This window comes from Terrapene carolina, unplaced genomic scaffold (genome assembly GCF_002925995.2).
Source record: "Terrapene carolina triunguis isolate 2854851 unplaced genomic scaffold, T_m_triunguis-2.0 Scaffold62, whole genome shotgun sequence".
Lineage (NCBI taxonomy): Eukaryota > Metazoa > Chordata > Testudines > Emydidae > Terrapene > Terrapene triunguis.
Window position 1 is genome coordinate 61453656 of NW_020664413.1, and position 13907 is coordinate 61467562.

Consider the following 13907-nt stretch of genomic DNA (forward strand, 5'->3'; position numbering starts at 1 on the left):
GTTTAAGAACTTCCTCATGTCAGCATGAATTTTGCTTTAGCAGTCACAGCCTCACCGAGGATTATCGTATTTCAGAAAGGGTTCTCAGCCCGAGGCAAGATTAAATATGGTATTTCAAACTTCTCTAGCACAATTATTCTCCCAGAATTAGGGTTCTTTCCTCCTTTTTAATTATACAAATGGAACATGTATGCACTCACTTCTCATTAACCCCTTGGTACTGGAATTTTGGGAGTATTCGGTACTGAGAGGTAACGCAAAAATAAGTGAGTGGCCAGACATGAGGAATGCCCACCGCCCTGAGGTGGGGTTTCTGGCTCCAGAAGTGGAAGCAAAGTCTTTCCAATGTGTGACTCTGAGATAAGTACAACATGGCATTATGATGGTAATGATTACCCAGATTTCTCTTGATAACCTCGTCTCAAATAATCACTTCCTCTTCCTGATGCTGTCAAGAGAAATCTTAATACATTACTTGAAAAATATGCCACCTGCTATTTTATTTCTATGATTTATTGTATAGTGAATGCCTATAAATTCCTATGGTAGCTTAAGAGTCTAGTAAAATGAATTGCTGACGCTTTTTTTCTCTGTTCATCTGCAAACCAGGAAGAGTTCAGTTCACTTTAAGCTCTAGTCTACAGCACTACTGTCTCCCTGTTACTAAGGGACTCATTTTACCTCAAGCTCTCTCTCTCTCTCTCTCTGAGGAGGAGTTTCCAGGGAATTTTCTCTTTCACCCTATGGAGATATGCTTTCCTGTGAGATTTCCATGGATGTCGGCACAGTACAGCCTGTATTTCCTGGGTCAGGGAATATGAAAGTTTACCTTAGTCCCTTTTTTTTTTTTTTTTTGGTATCCTTCCTTGACTTGCTTTCCTCTACCCCAGATAGAAGCTACCAATTTCATGGCCATCTCAGGTAGGCTAAGGCTCCTAAGAGTGAATGGCAAAAATTGCAATCCACTCATGTATCAGCAGTGGCACTCAAGTGGCAGTGAAAATCTTCTGATACTTTTCTCTGAGAGACCAAACATATATTCGGACTGCTAATGCGAATGTTTTTACTGTGTCTCTGACCAAGGACTTAAAATGACTTAAACTCTTCCTGGTTGCTGATGAACAGAGAAAAAAAAAATCAGCAATTCATTTTACTAGTCTCTTAAGCTACCCTAGGAATGTATAGGCATTCATTATACAATAAATTATAGAAATAAAATAGCAGGTGGCATATCTTTCAAGCAATGTATTAAAACCCCTCTTGACAACCTTTGGAAAACAGCCTCAGACCTATGCTGGCTACAAAGGGAAAAATATGGAATGGTAATGACCCATCTACCTTGCTATACACTGCAAAAGGTTGCAAGTACATCTGTACTAATTATCATCTTTACAATTTCCTTTGCTCCTCGCTATAAAAACGGATATACCATTTGTAGAAAGCAGACACCCTATAGTTTCATCTACTGCAGCAGTTGTCTGTGTCTCTGTAACACAGCGAGCGTTTCCTGAAACTCCAGTCCCCTCGGGGTCCTAGCTGGGCTGTTTAGGCAAGCTGTGAAAAAAATGATGTACTCATTTTACCCTTTGCCATCCTCTTCCTTCTCCATTTCATTTCTTTGCTACTTTCTCATGGGTTCCCACTAATGTAGCGAAGTTATTTCCTGCCAAGAGGATGAAAAAAACATTCCCCCTGATGCCAGTGTCGCTGATGGTACTAAGCTTGCGTTTGATAAATGATTAAACACTGTCTGCCGCATATTTCAGACTGCAGCTGAGGGATTCTTGGGTGCCGAGAGAGCTTTGAATCTTCCACACCATTGCAACCAAACTCTGCCTCAGTCTCCTTTGCGGACTCTCAGTCACTATGTGTTCAGATGAATAGTAGTGGTGCAGAGATGTCTTTTCACACCAGCAAACTTTTCTCAGGTTTCTTGCCTGATGAAGAATTTTCCATGGACCACTTTAGGGTAAAGGGGATTTTTAGACTGTATCCTTTTCCTGTCATTGGACAAGTGGTGCTGCTTCACCACTGGGAATGAAAAAGTGTTTGAGTAATCCAGTCATTCGTAACACAGAAGTAATTTAATAGCTTTTAGAATAAATAGATTTATATTGGCAAGTGTTGCGCTGCTTGTTTTCGGAGCGTTAGTGCTTGAATAAATTGTCTGAAGAGTGAGTATTTTCCAACAGTGTTAACAATCCAGCTCTCAGTGGCAGAAATGTTGGTAGCGAGGAAAAGTGCACTGAATTATACACCCTTCATAAGCCAGTAGAGTAGATTTGCATAGCAAATGGGTGACAATAGTTTCCTTGTAGATCTGACTCTTTCTCAGTCTGGAGGGCGCTTGGCATTGATCTTTGGTTCAGAAGTAGAACCAAAGGTCCCACTGCAAACCTTTCCAAAATTTAGGGCCAGCTCCTCAGCTGGTGTAAATCTGTGTAACTCTCTCGATTTCATTTGAACCTAGATTTATACCATCATTATCTGGACTCCAGGTCTAAATCTTTTGCTGGAGCTCTCATCAGCACCGGCTGAAATTCAGACGTGTTTGACCTTCGTTTTAGTGCACTTGGCAAATTAATTAAAAATACCAGTGTATCCTAAGTGACGCCCTGCAGGTATAGGAAGGTTCTTACATTCTGTTTGAAAATGAAGTTTTTCACCTGGGTCTAAGCTCTCTGCTACTGTGAGGAAAAACAACTGCTCTACTGCCATAGTCTATACTCTGGGGAAAATATGATGAAAGCTTCTGTGTTAATGGATCAGAGCCCATTTGTAGCCCCACTTTATAAAGTATTGTTGGATAAAAAGCTATAAAATAAGTGGTAGTGATTTCATGCTTTTATTGTTACTTATTTGTATATCACTCTGCAGGTGGAGTATATACAAAGACAAGGTCCCGGCCCAGAGGAATTTACAGTCCTAACTTCCGGTACTGCAAGCAGCTCTGTGAAGTTAATGGAGCTCTGCAAGAGTGCAGAGATCCAGCTGTATGGAGCAGCTTGCAGGATGAGGGCCTAAATTAGACAAATAGACTCGTGACTAATGACAACACACCATGTTTCCAAGGGGTGTAAGGGGAGTAGTGGGCAGATAAGAATAAACAGACTGTGTAAGCTGCATTATGTGTTTGGGTACTAGGTAACTATGCCTGTTCGTTGTTTGTTGAAAGGGGTGTTACAGTAGTCCAAATTAAAAACAAATGTAATGATGTGTTCAGTATCTGTAGCAAAGGATAGATGCTCTTTTTTATTGAATGAGCACATCAGTGGATCTCAAAGTGCCATAGAAAGGAAATTAGAGAGACAAGATGAGTGAGGTTGTATCTTTTATTGGACCAGCTGCTGATGATGAGAGAGTCAAGCTTTCAACCCACACAGAGCTCTTCTTCAGGTCTGGGGAAGGTACTCTGACTGTCACAGCTACATGCAAGGTGGAACAGATGGTTTAGCATAAGCCGTTAGCACATATTGTAAAGGGACCATTCAAGGTAGAGTGGCCCATTAACCCCTCTGCAGTCATAGGACAAAAAGGGGGTTAGTGGGTTACTGATTGTTGTAATAAGCCATAAATCCAGTGTCTCTGTTTAGTCCGTGATTTTTAGTATCTAGCGTAGTAATGAATTTAAATTCCTAGGCTTGTCTTTTGAAAGTGTGCAGATTTCCTTTGAGGATGAGGACTGATAGGCAACAACTACACTGCGTTAGAAAGGAAGGATCATTATCCTCATTTTACAGATGGGGAAACTGAGGCACAGAGCTGAACTGACTTGCCAAAGTCCACACAGCAGGGTGGTGGCAGAGCCAGGGACAGAATACAGGTTTCTTGAGAACCGGTCCAGGGTTCTACCTACTACGCAGCACTCCTCATTCAGCATTATGCTTTACAGGCACACAAAAATAATCTGTGTCAACAGATCATCTGCTCAGTGTACTGAGATAAAGTAATTGCATTATTTGCAAGCAAAACTTTGGCAAGGTTTATTTCATTGTGGTAAGTGAGCAAATCTTGATAAAGTAAGTTTTCATTTTCAAGCTCCTTGTGAGAGCAGGTCATGAACTCTTTGGGGTGGATCATCAGCTGGTGTACATGGTCACAGCTCTATTGTGGAGCTGTGACCATGTACACCAGCTGAGGATCTGTCCCATTGTGTCCAAAAACAAGAGGACGGGGTGGGTTTAAGGGGGGTGGGTGATAAATTGTAGCCTGGCATATTTTTGCAGTCCAGGATTTCCACTGTTCTGATGCAGACAGTTTATCAGTGTAGTAAATAAATATTTGCAAGTGGCAAGAAATAATAAGGACTTCATACCGTTTAGGACATTTAAGAGCATATGTCCAACTCTGGATTTAGGGGACAGCTTGAAAGTGCTAGTTATTTAAAACAAAAGCCTGTTCAAGTGCCATCTTGTTAATGCCATCCTGTGAATCAATTGACAGGTTACAGATCTGTCCCTGCTTTAGTTTATATCCTTGTCTAAAATCTCGCTCTACCGTTTATAGCTATTCATATAGATATATATTCCCCCTCCCCCAGATCAGACCTTTTAGCATTATTTTGCATCAGCCATGCATCAGCGTGCCTAGTAGGGTTGTAAGTGATGACTATGGTCATCTGTCTCCACAGCATTGATTGTTCTGCCGAGCCAGAGCAAATTTAATTAGTTTATTATAAAATTCCTCTGCATCCAGTGGATGGGTAAAATCAATGCAGGCTGGAGCCTTGTTTCCACAAATTCCGCTAATTCCACTGTAACTAATTACTGCACAGAGGTGAATGGTGGATTCTACCCAGTCGGACAGAGAAGTCTCTTGATATTAACTTGCTGCCAATGTTTTATGAAACCATCCTCTTCAAGGTATAATACACCGCTACCTTGATATAACGCCACCCGATATAACACGAATTTGGATATAATGCGGTAAAGCAGCGCTCTGGGGTGGCGGGGCTGTGCACTCCGGTGGATCAGACCAAGTTCAATATAACACGGTTTCACCTATAACACGGTACGTTTTTTTGGCTCCCAAGGACGACGTTCTATCGAGGTAGAGGTGTATTTAAGAAACAAAACCTGTCAAATGCTGGAGACCAAAGCTAAAAATGAATGAGACCAATTGGTATAAAACTGTAATTGACACAGGCCTGTGCCAAAAACACGAAACAAAACCACACACACAAACCTACATGAAAAGTACATTGAAGATGTAGTCAAGCACTGAAAAGTTAGGAAACGCCCCAATTAAAGCTGCCTGTGTGGCTTTATTTCAGCCCCCTTTTATATTACAATATAGTCTTTAAAGACGTGACCACATGCTATGAGGCAGACATCGGACATGGAAGATTTTAGCCTGAATTGTTAGTTTGATAAAGTTATAAGCAACTGAAAACAGGATCTTATCATGGAAAGTGTTGGACACTGGCTGAGGTATGGCCCAGAATGTCAATAGGCATAAAATACAGGAAAGCTGACCCCAATGCCAGGAGCTGCAGAAGAGAAGGCGGTAACGGCAGTAGTGGTGAGATAGTAGCAAGGGACACAGAAGAAGCAGGGGATAGATGGGCAAAGGGATGGTGAGGGAGAGAAAAAGAGTCCCGGAGGATGAGTAAGTCAAGTCCATGGAGGAATTAAGAAACAACAATGGCAGCTGTGGATGTGGAACCTGAAACGAATGGGAGAGCTGGTGGCAGTGGTTAAGGGTGGGGGGTGATGTTTTCATCCTCACTTCTAGTATTAAAAAATAACAGGAATCGCGGCAAGCATCCACTGCATCAACAGGACCTTCAGGAGTAGCAAACCCATTCAGCTGTTTTACACTTCAGGTTTAACTATGTACCTGGCCAATGTAATGAGTGACATACTAAAGTTAAAGTACAACAGGTCTGCGACCAGTCCCGGGTGGTCTTCTAGTAGGACAACCCAGACCGATAGGAGTTATCTGAATCTGAGACCTCAGCCTGATCATTTCCTTCTGTGCTCTGCTGAGGAAACAGCACCGTGCTCAGCCTCCTGTAGGGGTGAGGATACATCTCAGATCATTTTCTCAAGAGGTCTAACTAAGCAGCAGCACGGCTGGACCCCAATGGGAACTCTCCCCGGCCCTTCTCAGCCAGCAGGCTAGTTAGTGCAACGTGAGGATTTTGTGAGTGGAGGAGAGTAAAGGGATAGTTGGGAGAATGATCCTTCGGCTTCTGAGAGATTGCAAAATATCAGGCCAGGATGTTGTCCTCTGCCACTCTTTTTTTTTTTTTTTCTCCATAAATGGCTGTATCTCCACTGCTCAAGATTCTCCCGAGATGGGAAAATCCTCAGACAGGATAGACAGTTCATAGGCTCCCCAGTGTAGGGGCATGGCTGGAGCATGCTGTGCTGCAGCCGTCCCCATTTGACAGATGTCTTTTTGGGGACATTACCAACTGGCTTCCTTTAGAACAGCTCCTAGACGTCTCTACCAGGGCCAGTCTGCAAACAGCTCCTTGGTGCTACCCCCACCTGCTGCATTCAGAGGAGGCTGGGCACAGCAGAGGATCTGGGTTATTGTATCTTAAATTACCAATCTTTGGAAAACAGTGATGGGGAAATGGCCTGGGCAGGGACATTATTAAGTATATATCGTATCAGACGCCCTGTGATGTCATCTGAGACTAAATGGAATATATCGGTTTATATTTCTTCCCAGGAGCCAGAGAGCCTTCCTGGTTCTTTAACCACAGGACACAGCAGCCTTGAAGCTCTCCCCTCTGCTTAAGCAGGTAAGACCTTTTCACTTATTAACTGGGAGTCCCACAGCCCTGTTCTGTTCAATATACTGCGCTCATCACCGTACGTCTGAGCCTGAGTGCCTTCCATTAGGACATGTAGTGCCTAGGTAATGGGACTAACTCCCATCACATTTGTGCTCATGGTTTCACAGGAAGGGGAAATATGTGAAAGGAGGCAGCAGAAAACTCCTCATGGCTTCTGGCATATTTTGTTCTACATTGGTTCATTCCTGCCTCTCTGCCCCCTCCATTTTATTTTTTTTGAAAGGCCTTTGATATCTTGCTGGTGGGAGGTGTCACACCCACTGCAGTCTGAACACTTATCTTCCCTCCTTCAGCCTAGCAGCGACTTAGTTCACAGATCTGCAGGAAGAAAACATGAGACACCTTTATTAACAAGGGATACGATACAAAAGAGAGGGTACTGTTACTGCCTATGACACTTGTTTGACCGATCTGGAGTGCCCTGTCCAGCAGTAGAGACCAGTCATACCACAGAAAGGATTTTGATGATTTGGAGAAGGCAGAGCAAGGACAACTGATGTTACCTGATCTCAAGAGTTTAAAATAACGAGGCTAATTAAATGAGCTGTACTTATTCTCCTTCTTGGAAAAGAAGAAACTTTGAGGAGGCCAGTTTTTAGGATTATGAGTATACATCCTATGCTGCACATGTTCTGTGGATAAGTAGAGACATTAGATTTCTAGTGCTGCCACCCTACATGACTATCAGTTCAATTTAGATTATGAGCAGAGAGAGGCCTTATTCCCACTCGCAAATGGGATCAAAGTCCAAGGGACAGAATATTAAACTTTAGGAAGTGGAAGGGGACTTGGACTGAATGAACAGCCATGTGCTCCTGTACCGAGCAGGTGCAAAGTGCTACCATTCTGTTTCGGTAGCATTTTGCACCCCCGTTGCCCTTGCTTTGTGCAGATGTAAATGACGGCACGAGGTGCCTGGCAATGGAGGAACAGGACCCAGAGTATAGAGGAGTTTGAGATGCCTGAAGAAGGGCACTTGGGCATGTTGGGAAAAGCAGGAACATAGAATGATCCAAAGCAAGGTTGAGCTACTTGGGGGAGGGATAGCTCAGTGGGGGGAGCATTGGCCTGCTAAACCCAGGGTTGTGAGTTCAATCCTTGAGGGGGCCACTTAGGGGTCTGGGGCAAAATCAGTACTTGGTCCTGCCTAGTGAAGGCAGGGGGCTGGACTTGATGACCTTTCAGGGTCCCTTCCAGTTCTAGGAGATAGGTATATCTCCATATATATTACTTTCCTAGTCCTAATCTGTTTTGTCTTTGCTCAGGAAGGTTAGAAACCCGTGTATTCTAAATCCTTTAAAAAGAAACAGTAAAAACAGAGAGCCTGATCTTCAGCTAGTAAAAATAGTCATAGTGGCATTTACAGCAGTGGAGTTATGCCCATTTACTCCAGCTGACGACCCAAGTCAGAACACTGGACATCTCTTTGTGAAGTTAAAATTAATACACTGTTGTAGTAATTAACAAAGAATAGTTATTCAGAGGTCTATAGAACAGAGACAGCAAAGGCAAGCTTGGTTTTGCCGAAAGCTGATGGGTTGTGTTTTGGCTATCGTCTCGATACAGCATAAATTGGGTCTTCAGTTGATGGACTATAGGATTGTGGAGTATTTTATATCTTGCAAGTTTTGTCTGCTCACTTGTGACTGAAATAATGCTCTCCTACAAGTAATCCATGCCCTACTTCTCAAACTACCAAGAGAATTAAAGATTAAAAATGGCAAACAGCCCCAGCATTAGAAAAATGCAAGTATGGTAGTTGACAATAAAGAGTGAAAACACTTTAATAACATAAGAGCCATTCAATATATATATAGAGAGAGCGAGAGAGAGAAAAGCCTACTTGGCACAACACCAGACTCAACATTGCAGAACTATATTGAAGAACAGACACAAACCCAGCCATTTATTGAACAAAAGGAGCAATCCCCCTTTGCATATTATTTTTTCTGAACCATTCCCATTCCTTCAAGTTCATAGGTGGCATCAAGGCACAAATTTGGCTCATCTAAGTATTAAGGGATTTATTAAACTGATGCACAAGGAAAAGACAAAATCTCTCTCTGCATTCCCTGACTCCTCCCTCTGAGCCGCCACATGAAGTGAAGCAATGGCCCCTGACACCCTCTGCACCATCCAGTCCTGTCTCCTTTTGTCTTTGTTCCTGCTGGAGCTTCCTGTGGGGCAGTGCAACTCCACACCTCTCAAGATGCACCTGTGCTTCCCTGGCACAATCTAGCCCTAACGGAGTTGGAGCTTTGTTTTGATCCCATCATTTTCTGTGTCCCAGGTTCTAGGATTCTTTCATTAATATGCTGTGGGGAAGATTCTGTGCTACAGCTCCTGAGAGATGCAGCACAGAAAGCCCAAGCCAGCAGGTGGGGAGATGCGCCCTCTGGATTTTGGGTTGCTGCAGAAACTGCAGCTGAAACGGCTCTCGGCATAAGCTCTAATTTCTGACAGTCTCCCCAGGGCTGCCAGTGGGCTGCTCACAACCCAGAATTCCCATAGACTGTGCCAGGGGTAAGGGCAGCATACGGCGGCTTATACTGGCCCTACACTGCTCCTGTCCATGGCAATTCTTCCTCGCCCTGGCAGATCCTGTCACTGGAGTAGTTTATAGGGACTGGAATGAAGGCCAGAATCTGCCTTTGGCATTAAAGTAAAGAACAGGCAGGTTGATTTCATACATCCTTCTTTCGTAGCTAATAATCTGCACAAAATAAACTCCAGAAGTGTCCCATCCCAGCATGCACTGGTTCTCATAATAAATCTAAAGATGGCTCTTCAGATACTAATTGATTGCTAGTCTGGAATGTAGAAGAGATATGGCCAGAATTTCATAGCATTCTCATTGAAAAAGATGCCATTAACGGGAGGCAATTTAAATAGTACACAATTGCTTTTCAAAACGTGGAAAGAACAATGCCACAGCACTTGCCCTTTTTGCACAGGTCACTGTACCTGTGTTAATGAAGAAATAATGGAGCCAAGACAATTTATAGCAGCTGAGATCTCATTTATGAAACTATCAGGCCAATTTAATCTCGCTGAACATCTTTTTTTGTTATACTTGAAATTGTGCAGTGTCTTAGGTATCTTTTGTTCCTGTAGTGGTTATTTTAGTCCTGACAACAGAGACAGCATCCTACAGGCAGGTACTTGGGAAAGCTTGTGGAAAAGAGGCTAAAAACCCAAAGAAAGGGTAGTGTGTATTTGGATATTGTACAAGTGTAGCCCTGGTGTTGGGTGATAGCAAGATGGGGGAAAACATAGCAAAAGCAGAAACATAAGTGTCTCTTTAGTTTAAGGCATAGACCTTTCAGCATGGAGACTCTATGCAGAATCAAGTTCTAGTAAGTAAGGATCAAGGCTTTCCTCAATAGGGAGAGTGAAGGGTTTTAAATATGATGACAACTTACTTACCTAAATGTAGGCCAGGTACCCAACTGCCTGCAAACCATTTCAAGATAACAAGAAGAATTGTAGCGCTCTCCAAAGCTATGTCAGGTTGACACTGCTAATGTCTTTGGAAAGGATTATACTTTTATTTATGTATTGCTTATACATGCATATCTTTGTTCCTGTCTTGCTGCGTATTAGATTCACAGGAACATTGATGGAAAGGTATTAGCAAAAGTTATTCTGAATTACAGGCTCCAGAACACCATGAGGCCAAGATGTGTCCAATTCCATCCTTGAGTGAGGGTTTTTATGTATCCTATTTTTGTCTGAGTTAGACTGTAAACTCTTCGCCCAAGAAACATCTCTTTTTCAAGTGTTCTGTAAACTGCCAGGTACATGTACAGCCTTTTAGAGAAATAAAACATAACTTTCATTACAGGTCTAGTGGTTCCCCTTCTGTTTGATTGGAGTGATGTGGCTGTCAGAGAGGATTTTATGTTGAGTGGTTAGAGCTGCTTGTCTTGAACTTCAGTGAAATGACGCTGATTCATGCCAGCTGTGGATCTGGCCCATAGTATCTATATATAATAAGTTTTCTTGATTTTTAGGGAAAGAGACTTCTTGAGCCTTATCTCACTGTGCCTTAGGTTGTACTCGTAAGCATTCAGTGTCTCTGCCACAGCGTGATGGGAGGGGGGGAAATGACATTGAGGGAAGGTGAAAAAAGAGCACAGAACAAAACATAAATTATTACTAAGTTTCTGCTGCCAACTTTTTTCATGCATTTCCCTCCACCCCAAGTGTCCCCAAACCACCCTAGGGCAAGTTACTGGCAGCAGTACCCCTCTGGCATGTGTTACTGGTATTTATCAGCTAATAACCCATCTGCCACACTTTGAGAAGGAATCACTCATAGTTGTCGAGAGACAGAAAGGAGGAGGAGTGCCTATGTCTGCTGACGCCAATAAATAACGACAATGATAATGGTTAGTAGGCTGAGTCACCATCGTATTCACCAAACGTATTTGCAACTGGGAAGCAAGGTTGTTTAGGCTAGACTCGTACAGGTAGAGGTGGTACCACCGCTGCAAGATGTTCAGTAAGTGCCACAGTAGCTGATAGAAAAAAATATGTCCTTGAGGGGGGGGGGGGGGGGGGGGGTAGCACTCTCTTAACCCAGTGTAATAAAGAGGGGAATTTGGCCCTGGGTCTTGTAAGAGTTTTCAGCTGGAGGGTGGGGTGGAAGGGTTGTTTGATTGCTGGTGGTGCCTTCAACAATAACAGCTTTTGTCAGAGTTGGCGGTCAGCTGCTAGGCAGTCTGCTAATGGCACTGGGTAGAGAAGCAGCAGAAATTGGCTCAGGACTGGTTAACGTACTAGTCTTATCTACTAGGACCTACTGGAGCTGTGGTTTTTTGTTTGGTTTTTGCATCCGCGCCGGTGAAGTTCACATAATGCTTCGTGGAAATATGAAAACAGTTGGCGGCATTAATAATGGGGTTTGCGCACACACAAAATACAGTGGTTTAGGATGACATTCTGGCTCTGCTGTAGTCAGTGGGAGCTTCCCACTGACTTCAGTGTGGCCAGGATTTCACCCTTAGTTTTTAGAAGAAATTCTGTGTACTTTGAGGATCTTACAGCATCAAGAATTGGGTTAGAAACTTATAGAGAAAACAAGGTTATCCAGAGATAATAGTATGACTTTAAAATCAAAATCCACTAATTTTGGAAGGGATACAATGCCGCATGTTTCAGGGCATAAGCCAACCACTAACTGCTGGGAATTAGGAGGTATCTTTGCCTGGAGGCAGGTTATCCTGTAACTGACCACTGCAGGGTTTCTTGCCCTTTTCTCTGAAGCAGCTGTTATTGGTGGATACTGGACTACTGGACTACTCTAATTGAATATGGCAGTTCCCATGTTACTTTGTTCTTACCAGGAAGCATCATGGTATAGATGGAAATAATTATTGTCTGGAATCAAAGCAGGGGGGAAAAAACATGGAAAAGAAGTGGCGTTTTTATTCCACTTTTGAAAAAAACTTGAAATGGCTTTTTATGTTTCATTTTTATAATAAGATAGTCATTCAGTAAACCATAAAAAGAAATCTATTAATTGTAGAAAATGTGATGCTCTGGACTGAATCTGAATTTCATAGGGTTAAGCAGGTACATTAGGAAGTACCTCAAAGAAATGGATAGCAGTAGTGAGAGTTCCAGAGAAAGAAAATAAAGGCGGAGGGGGCACGGGGGACATACATCATTATTCTGTTTCAGCTGATATCTACACCACCTTCTGCCACACTGACGTTAAGGCATGTTATTTGCCTGTAATTTTGCTTCTTAAGGTGTATTCACATCCCTCCCTAAGAAATTGAACTCGAGGGCTTTGTGTCATTCTTATATGAAAATTGCATGTCTGGTTGATATTCAACCCTTCCCTGTCCCCTGCCGTGATGCAGAAGATCTCGGATAGATTTCATGGTGTCTTGGATCATCTACCCATATAAACCACAGGCCATTCATTCCCTTTCCCGCAAATTGATGTGTGATGTTATTCACTACCATACTATCAGCTCTCCCTGCAGTACTTCACTACCAAAACCTTCTCTCATTTGCCCCCCATTCCTACTTTTTTTTTTTAAATGATTGAGCCCATCTTTTCCTGGGGATAAATATTTGTTTGTTTTTTACAAATATTTCTTGACTTCATTTAAGCCCCTTATACAAACATAGACTGCCTTTACTTTGTTCTGTGTGATATTAATTAAAACAAAACCAAAAAGTAGTCCACCAGATTAATCACGGTGAATCAGAAAACTGGCTACTATGAACCTTTTTCCATATTTTGTATTATCCCTTATGATTTATTGCTGCAATAGTTTTATTATAATTATTATTTGAATTGCGGTAGTGCCTAGGAACCTCAACCATTCAACAGAACCCCACTGTGCCAGGTGCTGTACAAACACGGAACAAAAAGAGTCCCTGCTCCAAGGAGCTTACAGTCGAAGTATAAGACAAGAGACAACAAGTGGCAACAGAGAGACCAATGGGCCAGCTTCAGGTCTAGTGTACCTCCTTCGACTTAAAATGAGTTACCTCAGGAATTAATTTGGTCTAATGTAGCCACGAGCCAATTATTATCACAGCTCAAGAATCTTGCATATTGACCAGTTGGGCAAAATAGCTCAAATAAATTACAAACTAATCTAAACAAAAGTGGCTCAAAATTTGAATCAAAATGATTTTTTTGAGGTTCAGCATGTTTGGTTAACTCGTTTCCACTAGAAATGAAGGTACCAAAAGGGGCCAAGAAAGGCTGTTCTCATGCTATTTCTGGCTTGAACAAAACATGACAGTACTGGTAAGGTCATGAGAAAATCTCAACAGAATGAGCCTTTCAACCTGCTTTCCAGCTCAGAGATGTTCAGGTAAATTTGTGCCTCTTGCAGATAAGCATCTGTTCTGTTGAATGCCTGAGTCTACAGCTTGGATTCGAATCCAGTTTGAATTTATCCCATCACTAGAGACTATGGGGTGCAAAACATTTAAACACGTGACTGCAGTATTTGTGGGCAGATAGTTTTCAACTCCTTATATGTGCAAAAACCTATATATCTTGGAGTGTGGATCAAACAAGAGAATCAAACCACCATTAATAAGACTAGTCTTAATGTGATGAACAAAC

General features: G+C 42.4%; 1 protein-coding gene across 3 annotated transcripts in view; it reads left to right on the forward strand.

Moving 5' to 3' along the window:
* Positions 1 to 13907, forward strand: part of MAP2 (microtubule associated protein 2) — a 319652-nt gene that overhangs the window by 173618 nt on the left and 132127 nt on the right. For all 3 annotated transcript variants that reach the window (XM_026647705.2, XM_026647706.2, XM_026647707.2), the window contains exon 4: positions 6682 to 6754. The gene's annotated coding sequence lies outside the window, so the exon portion shown is untranslated. The remainder of the gene's footprint in view (positions 1 to 6681; positions 6755 to 13907) is intronic.